This window comes from Lycorma delicatula, chromosome 6 (genome assembly GCF_047948215.1).
Source record: "Lycorma delicatula isolate Av1 chromosome 6, ASM4794821v1, whole genome shotgun sequence".
Lineage (NCBI taxonomy): Eukaryota > Metazoa > Arthropoda > Insecta > Hemiptera > Fulgoridae > Lycorma > Lycorma delicatula.
In genome coordinates this window covers 38281534-38296941 of record NC_134460.1, presented here as the reverse complement: position 1 = coordinate 38296941, position 15408 = coordinate 38281534, and the positions used below count along the sequence as shown (strand labels likewise).

Sequence of the window (15408 nt, the reverse complement as noted above, 5' to 3'; positions counted from 1 at the left end):
ATGACTTAGATAGGTAGTTTAAATAACAAATAATTGTACCTCTTTCTGGTGAGAGGCACTGAGATATGTTTTATATCTTCATTTATTAAGGGAGAATTGAGATTAACTGAAATTTGGTGAACAAAATGTTTATTGTATTAACTGAAAACACAAAATAAAATTTCTACGTGCAAAAGTAGTATTGTAATTACTTTACCGGCTGGTAATTCTGTTCCTACTCTTTCGCCCTTTTGTCTAAAACTTAATACTGAATATGTATCAATTCCACATACTATAAGAAAAAGAACCTCTAAGTTTATATCTATCCACTCTTAATTAAGTATACGTGAAAACGTTTGAATTATTTCACTAAGAAACTGCTATAACTGCTGTAGTTAAAAAATATAAATAATAATATAATTGAACATACCCTCGGTGGAGAAATCGCTTAACTTGCTACAAGTAGAAATTTTTCTATGTTTTTCCTCTTCTTGAGACGATATAATCAAATAAAGTTACGAAAAAGTCCAGTATTTTCTTGAATTATTAAAAAGTATAAAGTTTCAAAATAAATTTCATTAAGATACGGAATGAAAAAACCGCGTTTTTGCAGTACGTTTAACTCGGTTTCGAAACCCGGTGATATCCATTTTTATGACTTTGTAGCGGTAAAACTTAGTTTGGCACGGATCGCAGTAACGAAGAACTGGCTAACTTAAAAAGGAAGAGATAAGGAGAAGGAGTTCAGTAGATGAATAATACGCGAATTAACGATAAACGAATTAAACCTGCTGCTGATCAGCTGATTTCAAAGTCGAGAGTTCCAACGTTCAAATCCTAGTAAAGCCAGTTAGATTTAAACGGATTTGAATACCAGATCGTGGATACCGGTGTTCTTTGTTGATCGGGTTTCAATTAACTACACATCTCAGAAATGGTCGAAATCCATTCATCATCCTCTGAAGTAATACCTAACGGTGATTCTAGGAGACTAAACAGGAAAAAAGGCGAATTAACGTATATTTATTTAACTTTTATTCTATTATAAGAAGCATACTTTTTTTCCAATAGTTATTTTTGTTTATAATCAGTCCCAGTTAACTAAAACCATAAGATAAACAAATGACATGCAAAGAGAGAATCTCTCAAGATTTATAAATGCATAGATATGTATGCCCCTATGTATACATATCTCTAAGGTATATATGTAACATCTCTTAGGTATATTCAAGTATATAATAAAGATAATCAATTAGGTACCATTGATAGGCTCAAAGAGCATTGATAAAATTCGTAACATAAAAAGAGAACAAAGGAGATACCTTTATATTAATATATATATCACAATAATATAAAGAATTATAAAAACGAATCAAAGAAATATAGTAAGAAGAAAAAGGAAAAAATTAAAATGAAAAAAAATGATGAAAACAAAACTAAACGGCGAAACAAAACAGAGATATTTTGACGAAGCGTAATGTCCCAATCTAGTGGATTCTCCCAAATCTCAAAGAACCATACAAATCCAATACGTGCAGCCGCTTTAGGCGCCGAAAAAGTATATGAATTAATAAAAGAAAGAAATAAATAATAAAAGGTCCAGAAACATGAAGTTAAATTAAAATTAAGTATATGAAAATGAAACAAAAATATGAAGGTGGCAATTTTATATATTTGAGATCTGAGGAGTAAAAAAAGGAAACCGCATACAGGCGTTTACGATTCATCATAAAAACATTAATTATTTTAGTAATAATGACTAAAATGCTCATCCGTTAATCTTTAAATGGTAAAATATTTCGAATAATCTTACAACATTCGTTTTTATAATGATAGTTGAGATAAATAAAATATGGGGTAAAAACGATTAATTGAAAAAACAGTAAATTTTATTACAACTGTTATAATACAATAAAGAAGAAACATACATTATGGAAATTTTCTTTGTTTTTTTTTTTTAGAAACCGGGATTTCCAATTTAAATTACAATATATTGCAAATAAATTTCATGTAAAACAAGAAAGGAGCTATTTAAAGGGACGATGTATCTAGTAAACAAGAGTGAAAATGATAGGTTGATAAATTAGGCATTTAAATAGTTTTAAAGGGAAATAGAGATAGTAATGGAATGGAAAAGAGAATATATAGATAGAAAGAGGAAGAATGATAAAGGGAGAGAGAGAGTAAAACCGTGACCCATACAGTAAAGTCGTAGAGCAGACTGACCGCATTTCAATTTTGGGAAGAGAAATGTTTCCACGTTCCGTTAACCCAAACCGAGTTTGCCTGATCCCCTCCATTTTATCGTTCAGAACGTATTGGAGAAACGATGAAACAATCGAAACGGTAGATATTTAAAGTGGGAGGTAAACCTTTGTTTCAACACTAATGCCTTAACGTTTAAAAGCTCTTCTATATATATTTTCCAATGTACTACGACTAGTTCTACGTCTCTTATTTGGCTTTAACCTCAATTTCTTTGACATTACAATACAATAGTAACGAGAAAACAGTCAAGGTAATTCTATTTTTGAGAATACATTTAATAGTTAAGGTTAATTAGCAGTTAATTTTAAATCAGTAATCTAAACTAGTAAAAGAAAAATTATACAGAAATTTTAATACGTATTGTCATACAATTGAGTAATCTTTACAAATATTTTTTTAGATAAAAGTTTACATTCTACCGGTTTGTTCGGTAAAAATTAAAACTGAATGAAAACCAGATAACGAAATCTTTTTTCAAAAATAATACAAAATTTAGATTTTCTATCTGTCTGAAATCCAAAACTGATTGGTATTACGGGACCTGATACGCAATCAAATTTCTTCGAGAACCATTTTCAAGAACCAAAACTCTACTTTGGCATGTATACTCTTTTCCTGTTTAGCCTTCGAACCACCGTAAGGTTTTACTTCTGAGGATGAATGAGGATGATATGTATAAATGTAAATAAAGTGTAGTCTTGCACAGTCTGATGAGGTCAATCATTCCTGAGATGTGTAGTTAATTGAAACCCAATCATCAAAGAACACTGATATACTACGGAATATAAGAAGTATGGCTTAAGTCTTAACACCAAAGAGACTAAGTACATGCTCGTAAGTACGGTGAGATGTAAGGTGAGTGGAGTCATTTAACAGGTAGCCCAGATGTAACGCTAGGAAGAGTGAAAAATTATGCGTACTCGGGGAATAGTATAGATGAACGGGGGGACAAAATAAGATGGATCACCTTACAGTACAGCATTGAGAATGTTAGATTAACCTTCTTCCGACTTAAGAACGTGCTCATGTCACCAGACCTTTCATTGGGCCTACGTAAAGGAATGTTCAGATGCTACGGTTTCTCTGTTCTGCTGTATGTAATGGAATCCTGAACATTCACTGAAGCATCTATCAAAAACTTCGAGATATGATCTTGCAGGCGTCTTTTAAAAGTGATCTGGATGAATTTGTCAAATAAAACGATTCTAAGGCGGATATAAAACGAACCAGATATTGTGGTCCAGGCAGGCGGAGAATATCATGGTTAAAATATTTGAGAAATATTTTGGGATTTGAAATATCAAGCATAGTTCTTTTAACAACACTGGTGAATAAAGTTATGATCGCCAACGTAATAGCCGATGATCGGTGAGCGGATAAGGCACATGAGAGAGAGAGAGAGAGAGAGAGAGAGAGAGAGAGAGAGAGAGAGAGAGAGAGAGAGAGAGAGAGAGAGAGAGAGAGAGAGAGAGAGAGAGAGAGAGAGAGAGAGAGAGAGAGAGAGAGAGAGAGAGAGAGCGAGAGAAATTGTGTGTATGTGTGAGTGAGAGAGAGAGAGAGAGAGAGAGAGAGAGAGAGAGAGCGAGAGAAATTGTGTGTATGTGTGAGTGAGAGAGAGAGAGAGGCAACCCATAAATATTCATTAAGTTTGTTTTCTCCAACCCCTTTTCCAGCTACTGCCAGGTCTGGGTGTGTGTGGATAGATTAGATAGATAGCAACTGTAATCACCACTAATGGCTTGCCAAACCTGACATAGCTGCAGACGTTGTGCAGCGTAAGTGTAAATGTACCGGTACACATGTAGTCTCGAACAAAATCAAGTCAACCACTCCTGAACGTGTGGTTAATTGAAACCCAATCACCACAGAACACCGGTATCTATAGTCTAACATTCAAATCCGCATAAAAGCAACTGCCTTTACAAGAGCTCGAAATTTACAACTCTCGACTTTGAAAGTCAGCTGATTTTGCGATGAGAGTTTAATCATTAAACTACCCGGCTTGTTAAATAATTCATTAAACATACAATAAAAATATAGTAAATACATAATTAACTTATCATATAATATAATAATCATAATAATATAATATATACATAATAATTATAATTATATATTATAATATATATAAAATAAAATATAATAATATAATATAGTAATAAATCATTAAATATGCACGCTATATTCGAATGAATACGTTTTTATTTTTTGTAAAATATTAATATCATCCCACTTCGAGTCACCTTAATTCACTAAAATAGAATGACTATAAAAACCTACATGAATTAAATTTATATAGATTTACCTAAATCTCCAACCATGTGTATATTCCAGTTATTAGAGTCCACCATGTAAGAAGTTACAAATTAACGGTATTTAGCTAATATAAACAGCATTAACGTGTAAGTAACTTCCCATATGTACCACCCTGGATAGGGTGGTACATGTGGGACTGCTAAGACTGCTAGAATGAATCTGCTTTCTCGTTTATGACAAGGATTTTTAGTACGACGACTTACTCCATGAAAGTAATAACTTATTAAGATTATTTTATAATTTTCGATAAGTATCCTTGTCTCCTCCTACTAGTAAGATAGTTTCAAGTAATTTACGTAATTAATTTAATCTTTTTCGCGCCAGATTTGTTTTACCCATAAGCTTGTCTGGTTTATTCCCTTTTGAAAGTTGTGAGTAATTGTTAATTCCTTTAAAGGCGCTACCAACACCTTGTAGAGTAGTCCAGCGATGGGGCTGCCATCTTAAACCCTCTGGGGTTAAAATTCAGAGTCCCACTTTCTAGGCTCTTCCGTCTTCCCAGCAGTTGGGATTTCTCCCCAACCACCGTCGAAGCTGTTGACCAATGGAAACCTATTTCAAAGGAGTAAGAAGGAAGATCGGAAAAAATGTCTAAAAATCCTGTTCACCACTTCATGTGGTGGGATGGGTGAGAACGCCCATCTACTCCCTTAAAACCTACCCAGGGTGGAACTGTCCCGGACAGGGGCAGTTTTTGTTTCACGGTGACTATTTTATTTCGCCACTACCCCCTGGCCCAAATCTTAGTCAGTGAGCGTCCCTGATTCCCACAGGACGCACCCGATGGAGGTAACATGCAACTCCCCGCACGGGAGAACATATATATTATCTTGAATATATGTTCTACCCTTGTGCGAAACAATAGTAGAGAACAGGGAGAGGTGGAAGGACCATGTTAATAGGATGATAGACGGAAGGTTCTCCAAGGAAATAAAAATAAACTATCGACCGAAGAGCAAAAGAAATGTGGGACGGCCAAGAAAGCGTTAGTAACCCTTTGAAACCAGAACACGTGAATCGCCTATACCGTGATGGAAGAAAAAGAAGATAATTAATTTAATATATTTCAGAAACAAATTCAGTGAAAATAAAATTTTAATAGTTTTTTGATAAATTTTGAAAAGAGGTGTTGTTCCTTCCTTGCTCGAATTGGTTAATTGTATTTTTTTCTAATGAGATTTAAAACCGATTAAATATTAAAAGAGCAAAAATTAAAGTAAAGCACTTTTTAATTTTTTAAGAGGTAATTTTACAAATTACAACAGAAAGTATTCTTTGTAGTAAAAAATTGTTAAAAATAGATGAAAAGAACGGTACACTTTCACTTACCAATAAAAATGCCAATGCATTTCATTATACGTTGAAAAATTAAACCAGAAATTAATATTTACATTAAAAAAATTGAATAACCATTTAAAAAACTAACATAATCTTAAAAGGTCACGTGTTTCATGTGTGCAATTTGGAATCATCATTTAAATCGGAATAACGGGTAGATCATTCCACTCCTTTTTAAAAACACACAAACGCACTTACCCAAAAAGTAGATCGTAATATCTGTAATGTTTCATAAGAATATAACTATATAAATATATCAAATTCATTTAAACATTTTAATAGATTAAAACTCGTGTAAGCAAATTAATACTTAATATCATCTAGTAATCAATTTTAATACATTAAAATCGGTTTAATGGAATATCGGTGAATTCCATTTATCGAATAAATACTTAAAAGTTTCATTTATTAAAATAATATTCCATCCTTAGTTATCTTCCAGGAGCCGCCATCTGTTTCTGAATTGTGGGCAGTTGGGTCCTCACTACAGCGTGGCCCCCAGAGCCCCGCAGTGTCGGATCGACGTCAGTCGTCCTTCGCTGGCCCTGTCGAGGCGGTTCAACTCGAGCGATTCCACGCTGGCCTGGCTTCTGCTGCTGACTCCGCCGCGGCCAGGGCGATTGAAGCCCACTAGCTGGAGCGGAAATGTAGCGTCCGCGTCCAGCGGCTCCCTCGGCGGGCCGACCAGGGCTGCTGCTCCCGCGGTAATGTTGGCATCCGTCGGGAGGTCTCACATTGAGCCGATCGGGAACTTCTGTTTTCTTCCAAATTCTTCTTCTTCTTGGTCTTCTCCAGGTGGAGGTGGACGATGAATTGCCTTCACTCACGTGGTGCACGCTCTTTGATTGGGGCCTGAGAGTTGGGGGGCTGCAGCGCCGCTATGGTGGGAGAAGTGCGCGGTCATCTGCGCGGCGGTAGTGATGCTTATATCAGCACGTCCGTATACTGTGAGCAAGCTTGCGTCTGAGTTGCCATTGTGTTCGCCCGCCGATATTAAATTAGGCATATAAGTGGTAACAATATGTATATATATATATATATATATATATACACTATATGTATATGTAATACATACAGGTGTACCACAAAGTTATCCCGGGACTTTCATATGATTCTATTCATATATATATATATACAGATTGTACTATGAAATTATCTCGGGTCTTTCATCTCTTTCATAACCTATTCTACTCGTGAAAATGGAAAAAGTTGATACATATATTCATACGTCCTATAATGCTTCGTTTATAGATAGTAAAATATATTGCTCGAATTTCAGCTACTCTGGTGAAATGAGGTTGTACCGAAATTTTTCAGACGTTAAAGAATAGTATTACTGATTTCTTACGGTTTTTGATCTCAAAAATCGAATAAAATATGTCCCAGAACTATATCTGCAGTAGTTTTTGGGAAATCTGAGTAAAAACCAAATAAACTGTGGTAAAAACCTTTGTTTTTGTATGTTGGACATACAATAACTAACTTTTCAACAAAACTTGTAGAAAATTTAATTCTTAACAAAATGGATTAAGTTGAATAAAACACAGAAAAAATAGAATTAAATTCTGTATCACGATTGTTAATGTAATGTAATGTAATGTAATATGCAATTTTATTGTTCTTTAAATTTTATCATAATTAATACATTTTCGTCATTAAAAAAAAAAAAAAATGTGTACTTTAGCAATTAGTTAATAAGTAATATGGCCTGAATAGAAAATAGCGAGGTTATATCAGCCATCATAAAATAATTTATTTTATATTAAAAATAAATTGATATTTGTTGCATTTCATCAATTTCCGTTTTTGAATTGGGTTACTGTTTTGTTATGACATTCAAATAAAATATGAAATGCAGATATAATCGAAATAGATTAACAGATTCTCAATTTTGAATGCCAATTGGCTAGACATCGTTCTCTCTCGAACGAAAGGTAAATTATGAATATGATATTTTAACCCTTCAATATTTCAATTGAATTTTTTTTATAGCTTATCATTTTCTATCAATTTTATGAGGGAGAAAATATATGTAAAACTAAAATATATATTTTATGAGGGAGAAAATATATGTAAAACTAAAATATATATTTCATTTTTAATTTAACTTACACAAAATAATTTCAATTACGTTTTTTTCTCGTCTAATTATCTAACTTTCTGTAATAAAAATGATTTTTCCGAAATATTTATAACTTGTGTAAAAAGCTACAAAAAAATATATTTCTGTGGTGTACAAAAATTTTGTTGTACATATAATTTTAGCTTACTCTAATGTATTTTTTGACGCTGAATCCAAATATGACCTCAAAATTTGTTCTAAGGGCTTCATTCTTTTTTATAATTGTCACTTGCAAAAAATGAAAATTGTTAAAACGATATATTTTGTCTGTAAACATTATAAAGATTTTTTGTGAGAGAGAATGTTTATATTAATGAAATATGAATGTCTCATGATATTTATAAATGAACAATGTTTATAAATAACAGAGTGGAACAATTCGGAAAAGTGACCAGTTTGACTAATATGGTACTACATCAGATTGATATCGATACTGTTTACTATGACTAATTTCTTCTAGGGAAAATAAATTTATCACAGTAAGTAATATGATTAAATTAATAGCCTTTAATAATGACATCATAATTTATAGTCATTTTAATCACTATTTTTATTGTGGAATAACTCAGACCTATCAGTTCGTTCTGTTTTTCATACGAATACCATTCTAAGCGGTGTTTTATTTTACTCTTACTTTTTCTGATGCAGATGTGAATTGTTTTTATCGTGATTTATACATGGTTTTTGCGTATTTTTAGTAATTTATATAAAAATTTTCGTGATTGTATAAATCATCTAAACAATTTTTGCTCTCTCTCTCTCTCTCTCTCTCTCTCTCTCTCTCTCTCTCTCTCTCTCTCTCTCTCTCTCTCTCTCTCTCTCTCTCTGTGTGTGTGTGTGTGTGTGTGTGTGTGTGTGTGTGTGTGTGTGTGTGTGTGTGTGTGTGTGTGTGTGTGTGTGTGTGTGTGTGTGTGTGTGTGTGTGTGTACGCGCGTTAGATTAACTTTTAAATCTCAAAAACGAAATATTACTCCTTTGGAAAAACAAACATATGCACTATGTTGCACTACTGTTATATGCATAACAGAAGATCAGTAAAAGGCCTTTCTTATCTGCTGTAATTCTTGAGTTACTTTACTAAGCAGCTGTTTAAAATGATACGAATGCCTTTTGATGTTCTTGTTGTATGAAGAAAGCCTAAGGATCACCCAATAAACTATTATTTTTGTATTGTAGAAAATCAAAGACGTCATTAGTAATTCAAGAAATCTGATGCAAATTTGTGTCCTTCAGCCATAAGGACTACTTAAGCTGGAAAGAAAAAAAAATCATATTCGGCAGACAAAATCGTATTTTGTCACTGCAAATGGATCATAACGGTTAAAATTTGTTATACCTTAAAGCAAGTTTCCCAGGGTGAGTGACGCAGACATTCATAAAGAGTATTTGTAGAAATACTAATACTTCTTAATGAAGTGTACTACTAATGAAGGATTCAGACTCTGACAGAAGATGGTATGGATCTAAGAAAGCAGCATGAATAACACTTTAAAATACTGTTAAATCATTAATGACATAAAAAACGTAAGAATTACGTAATACCAATATGTAGACTTTTTTAAAACTTAATTTACTGAGCATTTGATACCGTTGGTATTAATTCAATCGTATAAATTAAATTTCCACTTACCGACAATTTAAAAAGTGTAAATCCAAGTACTTTCGGAGCTGTTACTTCATCTTCAGGGTTTTTCTAAATTACTGATTTGAATTTAAATTAACATCTTTTAGAAAATCCCTGAAGATGGAGTAACAGCTCCGAAAGTACTAAGATTTATACTTTTTAAATTGTCGGTAAGAGGAAATTTAATTTATAATTCTTCAAAACTATAAAATACTATATTGCAATACATTAAAAATACGTCCACATCTGGACATTTTAAAATCTAACCTTGGTGATGTAAGTGGTGAGGGCAGTGAACGCTTTCACCAAGAAATACCAATGAAGGAAACATGATATAAGGGAAAATGTACCTCGAATATGGACCGGAGCATAGTTTGCTTCGGCAAACAAACTATCTCCTCAGGGACTGAAAGTTGAGTTCAGAGGTTGAATACAGGAGAAAATGATAGAAAAGCACATATTATATAACATATCGTAGCTGATATAATTCCTTAAAAAATTAGTTTTCTTTAAATCCATGTTTCTAAAAATTCCTGCCTTCCGTTCAATTTTGGTTTGTACATTTGCTATCGGTTCAGAAAATACTCGTACTATACGAGTAACCTTGTTTAATGGATATAACGAAAAAACCCTTCTTTATTTTTGTCGACTTCTGTTTTCAATCGATATATCAAGTTTACAATTCAAAAAAGCCTAGCGTTGCGGTATTCTATGTCACGCTTATGAATGATGATTTCTTAAATATCGATCATTCGTTTGAGATATATCATAACCTACCATTTTATTAATATATCTCTTAGATATAATTTCGGTCTGCGTAATTATATAATATGTTACAAATGTATGTATGAATATTTATTTTAATTAGGTGATTTTAGCAGCAGTTTTATGAATTTAAAAGGATTGGAAAAAAAATAAAAAGGGATTTATAATATAAAATCGTAAAAACGATTAAATATGCCAATTAAAAAGAAATAATTTTGTATATAAAAAATTTTGTATATAAAATAGCAAACCTTCTGAAGTTTTATATTATTTTTTTTTTGTCTTCAGTCATTTGACTGGTTTGATGCAGCTCTCCAAGATTCCCTATCTACGGCTAGTCGTTTCATTTCAGTATACCCTCTACATCCTACATCCCTAACAATTTGTTTTACATATTCCAAACGTGGCCTGCCTACACAATTTTTTCCTTCTACCTGTCATATTGTTTTATATTAAAAGGTATTATATTAAACTAAAGATATTAAAATATCCTCTAACAGGATAATGTAAAAAGTTATTTAAATTTTAAAAATAGTAATAAATTCATTTAATTTATTTTAGTTAATTTTAGTAAGATTTTTCGTTATCAATTTAATGAGATGGTATAAGACAAATGGGCTAAAGGTTAAAGAGAAGGAAGTTAAATTAATCCTTACCGAGGCAAAGTCAATGGCAGACTATTATCTTCAAAGAATATTTTACCAGACAAGTGAATAGCAACGAAATGAAGTAGACATTAATATCGATTCTTTACCTTTGTATAGTAAGAACAGATCTGAACTGATTTCCTTAGAAATTACAATTTGATTCTTTACATTATGCATCATTCTGTACTTGAGAAACGATATGCTACTTCCAGATAGTAATCTGTTTTCTTTGATCTTTACCCTGAAGTTCCATAAGAACCGCATAAAAATGCTGTAATTTTTACATTTACGTATAGAGATACTCATACACAAAGTGTTAAATTAATAAATTTGGAAAGCCTTAAATAATATTTTAACAGTTTAATGTAAAAGAAAAAAAAAAGAATCAAATGTTCCAACCTTGAACCATTTATTTTTTTGTAAGAGACTACCCGTGGAGCCCCACACGAATGGAGTTCCACAGGGTATTCAAAACCTTTTTGAAATCAGCTTACCTGACTTAAGCATCCAGAAGGCTCCCATGAGAGAAGAGGTAAGTCAAATATTTTAAACTAAAATAATAATGTTGTGATATATCATTTTAAAGAGCGTTAATAAACAAACATTTTTATGTAAAAATCTTCAAATTACGAAAACCGTAACCAAAATTACAGCCACTTAATCATCTTCCCAGCTAGTTTAAAACCGGTCCACAGTATCTCTAAAATAACAACCGGTAAACTGTAAAACACGTAAAAATAAATTAAATTTAACAAATGCTTACGTGTAAAGATATCTACTTTCCGAAATAAGAATTTGGATGAATTGTTGGCCACTTTGAAACTAGTTGGGAAAAATATTAAATGGCCGTCATTTAGGTAAAAGTATAATCGTAGCCCATTGTATTGATACTAAATGATTTTTTTTCAATGCCCTTTAAAATAACATATCACAATCCTCCTACACTTTCCATTTAAAATATTTTAGCTACCTCTATACTAAACTTTATAGAGTGTTAGACTCATACCTCAAAATAAATCGGATTGAGTAAGGTAGGGGTTCATTTGTTCAATTTTATTTATTTTATTATTTTTTTTTTTTTAGTGTTTTATTGTTGAGCAGTTACTTAACTTGTAAGGTCATTTTTGGAGCTAGCTATAAACATCATTTCCAGAGCAAAAGATTTGAATTTGTAAAACATTTGGTGAATTTAATTTCTTTTTTTTTAAAAATGATTTAAAGTCATTTAAAGGTTCCCATATTTTATTGGGTTCTTATATTTTATTAACACTATATGTATCTATGTATATTTATCACTTCGTGTTTTTTTTTTCTCTTAAATTTGCCTTAGTTTTGTGCATATTTCATTTGTATAACATACTTTTGCATTAGTTTAATTTTTTTTTTGTGAGAATAGAAATATAAATTTTAATTTTTCAGAAAAAAGGAGAATATAATATTGCTAAATTCGAAATTAGATCTTTAATAGTAACAAAAAACTTATTTGATCAAATTAAAAATATACTTACGTCTATATATTTAGTTCACAAATTATTTTTTTCTAATTCAGTACGTTAAAACGTATTACACTAAGTTTAAATTTAAAGCGAATGTTTTATTTGTTTAATTTTTTTTAATTTAAACTTCATTCAGAATTAAAAGAAATAAAATATCGATTAGTCTGGTAATAAAAAATCAAAAAAGTAGTTTTGAAAAACCACTGCTCAGCAATACAACCGTAATAAAAGGTAAACTAATTTTACTTAACGAACGTATATTTTAATAGAACATGTCTCACGATATTTCTACTCCAGCATCGTTCTGCCTTCGATCGGAGTCATTCAGTAGTTCTGATGAGTCTAGGTTGATAATTAGTTGGTGGAGATACGGATTTAATTTACTCTAAAATGTAGTTAGCCTAAATACCGTAAAATTGGACATTGAATATGAAATCTGTAAATCTGACTAATGAAACATTTGTCATATAGAAAATAAAACTACCATAGTTTGTTAATGGTTTCCACTGAAAAATATTTTATGTTAGATATGAGAAATGGTTTTGAAAAACAATAAATCTGGCTACCATGCACTCAAATGGGTTTAAAACAAAGATTTATAAACATGGAACTTTAGATAAAACGGAAGCTTTGAGAACTTGTAAATCGAAGAATAAAGCTAACGTTTAATGTGTAAAGTTTTACAAAATGAGGTAACATGTTGATTCCAAGTTAGTTGTTTATCAAGTCGAAGCTAGAGATATTTCAATATCAGCTGAAGTAGAGTGTTCCATATAGAAAAACAAACGCACAAAATTTTGACATCGTAAAGTCGCTTGTACAGAAGGGAACATGCTTAGTTTCTTTCTTTTGTGGACTGTTTAAATAATTAAACAAAGTATGCACGATTAATTAAAAGAAATATTACCGTTTCCTGGAAGTAACTTGAATTAAATTTAAAACAAATTTATAGACAAAAATTTTGTATTTAAAAAATTAATTTAAACTTAATATTATTTTATTTTCCACTTAAATGAAACGTTAAAGGACAATAAAGATATTATGAAAAATAAGTGCATGCATTGTTAACGAAAAATATCTACGTACCGTGTATTTTTTTTCTTTTAACGACCCAAATCTTACAATACTACGGATCACAATAAGTACAGGAAAATTTGCTATGCTTTTACTCGAGGAATCATTATTTTTTGTCCTGATATCCGCTTAGAAACTAGAATCAATCTATAAACAAAAACAACAATAAAAAAATAGAGATGATCAAACTGAAATATGAGAAGCTTCAATAAAGCCTCTTATTTAAAAATAACCATTAAAATAACATTTAATATTTTTATTGTTATATATATATATATATATATATATATATTTTAATTTGAATGTTTTTAATTAACCTTAATTATTTAATTTTAATAGCTTCTTTTACATGATTCATAATAAGCATTTTCCTATATTTTTTGTAAATCATAAATAATTTGATTAAGAGATTATATTAAAAAAACAACCAAATAACAAAAAAAAAACATTTTTAAGGTGATGTATTCTCAACTATATTAATTTCTCTATTTTTTTTTAATAGCTCACCAGGCAGGTCTAGTGGTTAACTTGTCGCAAATCAGATGTTTAGCAGAACTCACCGGGTTGGTCTAATGGTGAACGCGTCTTCACTAGTCAGCTGATTTCGAAGACGAGAGTTCAACCTTCAAATCCTAGTAAAGGCAGTTACTTTTATACGGATTTAAATACAATATCGTGGATACCTGTGTTCTTTGGTGGTTGGATTTCAATTAACCACACATCTAAGATATGGTCGACCTGATACTATACAAGACTACACTTCACTTATGCTCATACATATCATCCTCATTCGACCTCTGAAGTAATACCTGACAGTGATTCTCGAAGTCTAAACGTGAAAAAAAAAATTGTTTAGCAGCTGATTTTCAAGATCGAAGATTCTGAGGTTCAAATCCTAGTAAAAGTTAGTTGATTTTATACCGATTTGAATATTATACAGTAGATACCGATGTAATTTGGTGGTTGGGGTCCAATTAACCTCAAGTCTTAGGAATGATCGACGTTTTCTATTTTTTCCTGTTTAGCCTCCGAGAATTACCGTTCACGTATTACTTCAGAGGATGATATATATGAGTGTAAATTAAGTGTAGTCTTGTTCAGTCTCAGTTCGACCATTCCTGAGATGTGTGGTTAACTGAAACCCAACCACCAAAGAACAACGGTATCCACGATCTTGTATTCAAATCCGTAATAAAAGTTTATTAATAAGCCTATAATAGAATTTGAAGGTTGGAACAATCATGTTCGAAATCAGCTGATTTGCAAAGACGCGTTCACCACTAGACCAACCCGGTGGGTCCTGCTAAACATCTGATTTGCGACAAGTTAACCACTAGACCTTCAAATTTCAAATGCGTATAAAAGCAACTGCCTCTACTAGGACTAGATCGCTTGAACTCTTGACTTACGAATTAGCTGATTTGGAAAGACGCGTTCACCACTAGACCAACTCGGTCGGTCAAGGAATGATCGATTTGAGTCTATACAAGATTACACCTCATTTGCTTATCATACAAATCATCCACATTTAATTAAGTCAAGGGGGAGGGTTACTTATTGTTCACTATACTCTATTCAGTTAGATTTTATAATGAAGAATAAACAAACGATGCGTTTGTGTGAGTAAGTTCCTCATGATTGTGCTGAGTCACGTTCCGTGTATCAGGGCTGATTCACAACGCGGCCATATAATGTTGTCTTCTCAGTTCTATTAAAACCCTTGATCTTTTCATACGATCTTGTTCTACTTTTTTTTCTCGTGTTGAATATTTTTTTTTT

General features: G+C 31.7%; 1 protein-coding gene across 1 annotated transcript in view; it reads right to left on the bottom strand.

Moving 5' to 3' along the window:
• Window positions 1-13774, bottom strand: part of LOC142326534 (43 kDa receptor-associated protein of the synapse homolog) — a 488700-nt gene extending 474926 nt beyond the window's left edge. Inside the window, exon 1 of the mRNA XM_075369111.1 lies at window positions 13642-13774. The gene's annotated coding sequence lies outside the window, so the exon portion shown is untranslated. The remainder of the gene's footprint in view (window positions 1-13641) is intronic.
• Between the last annotated feature and the right edge of the window lie 1634 nt (window positions 13775-15408).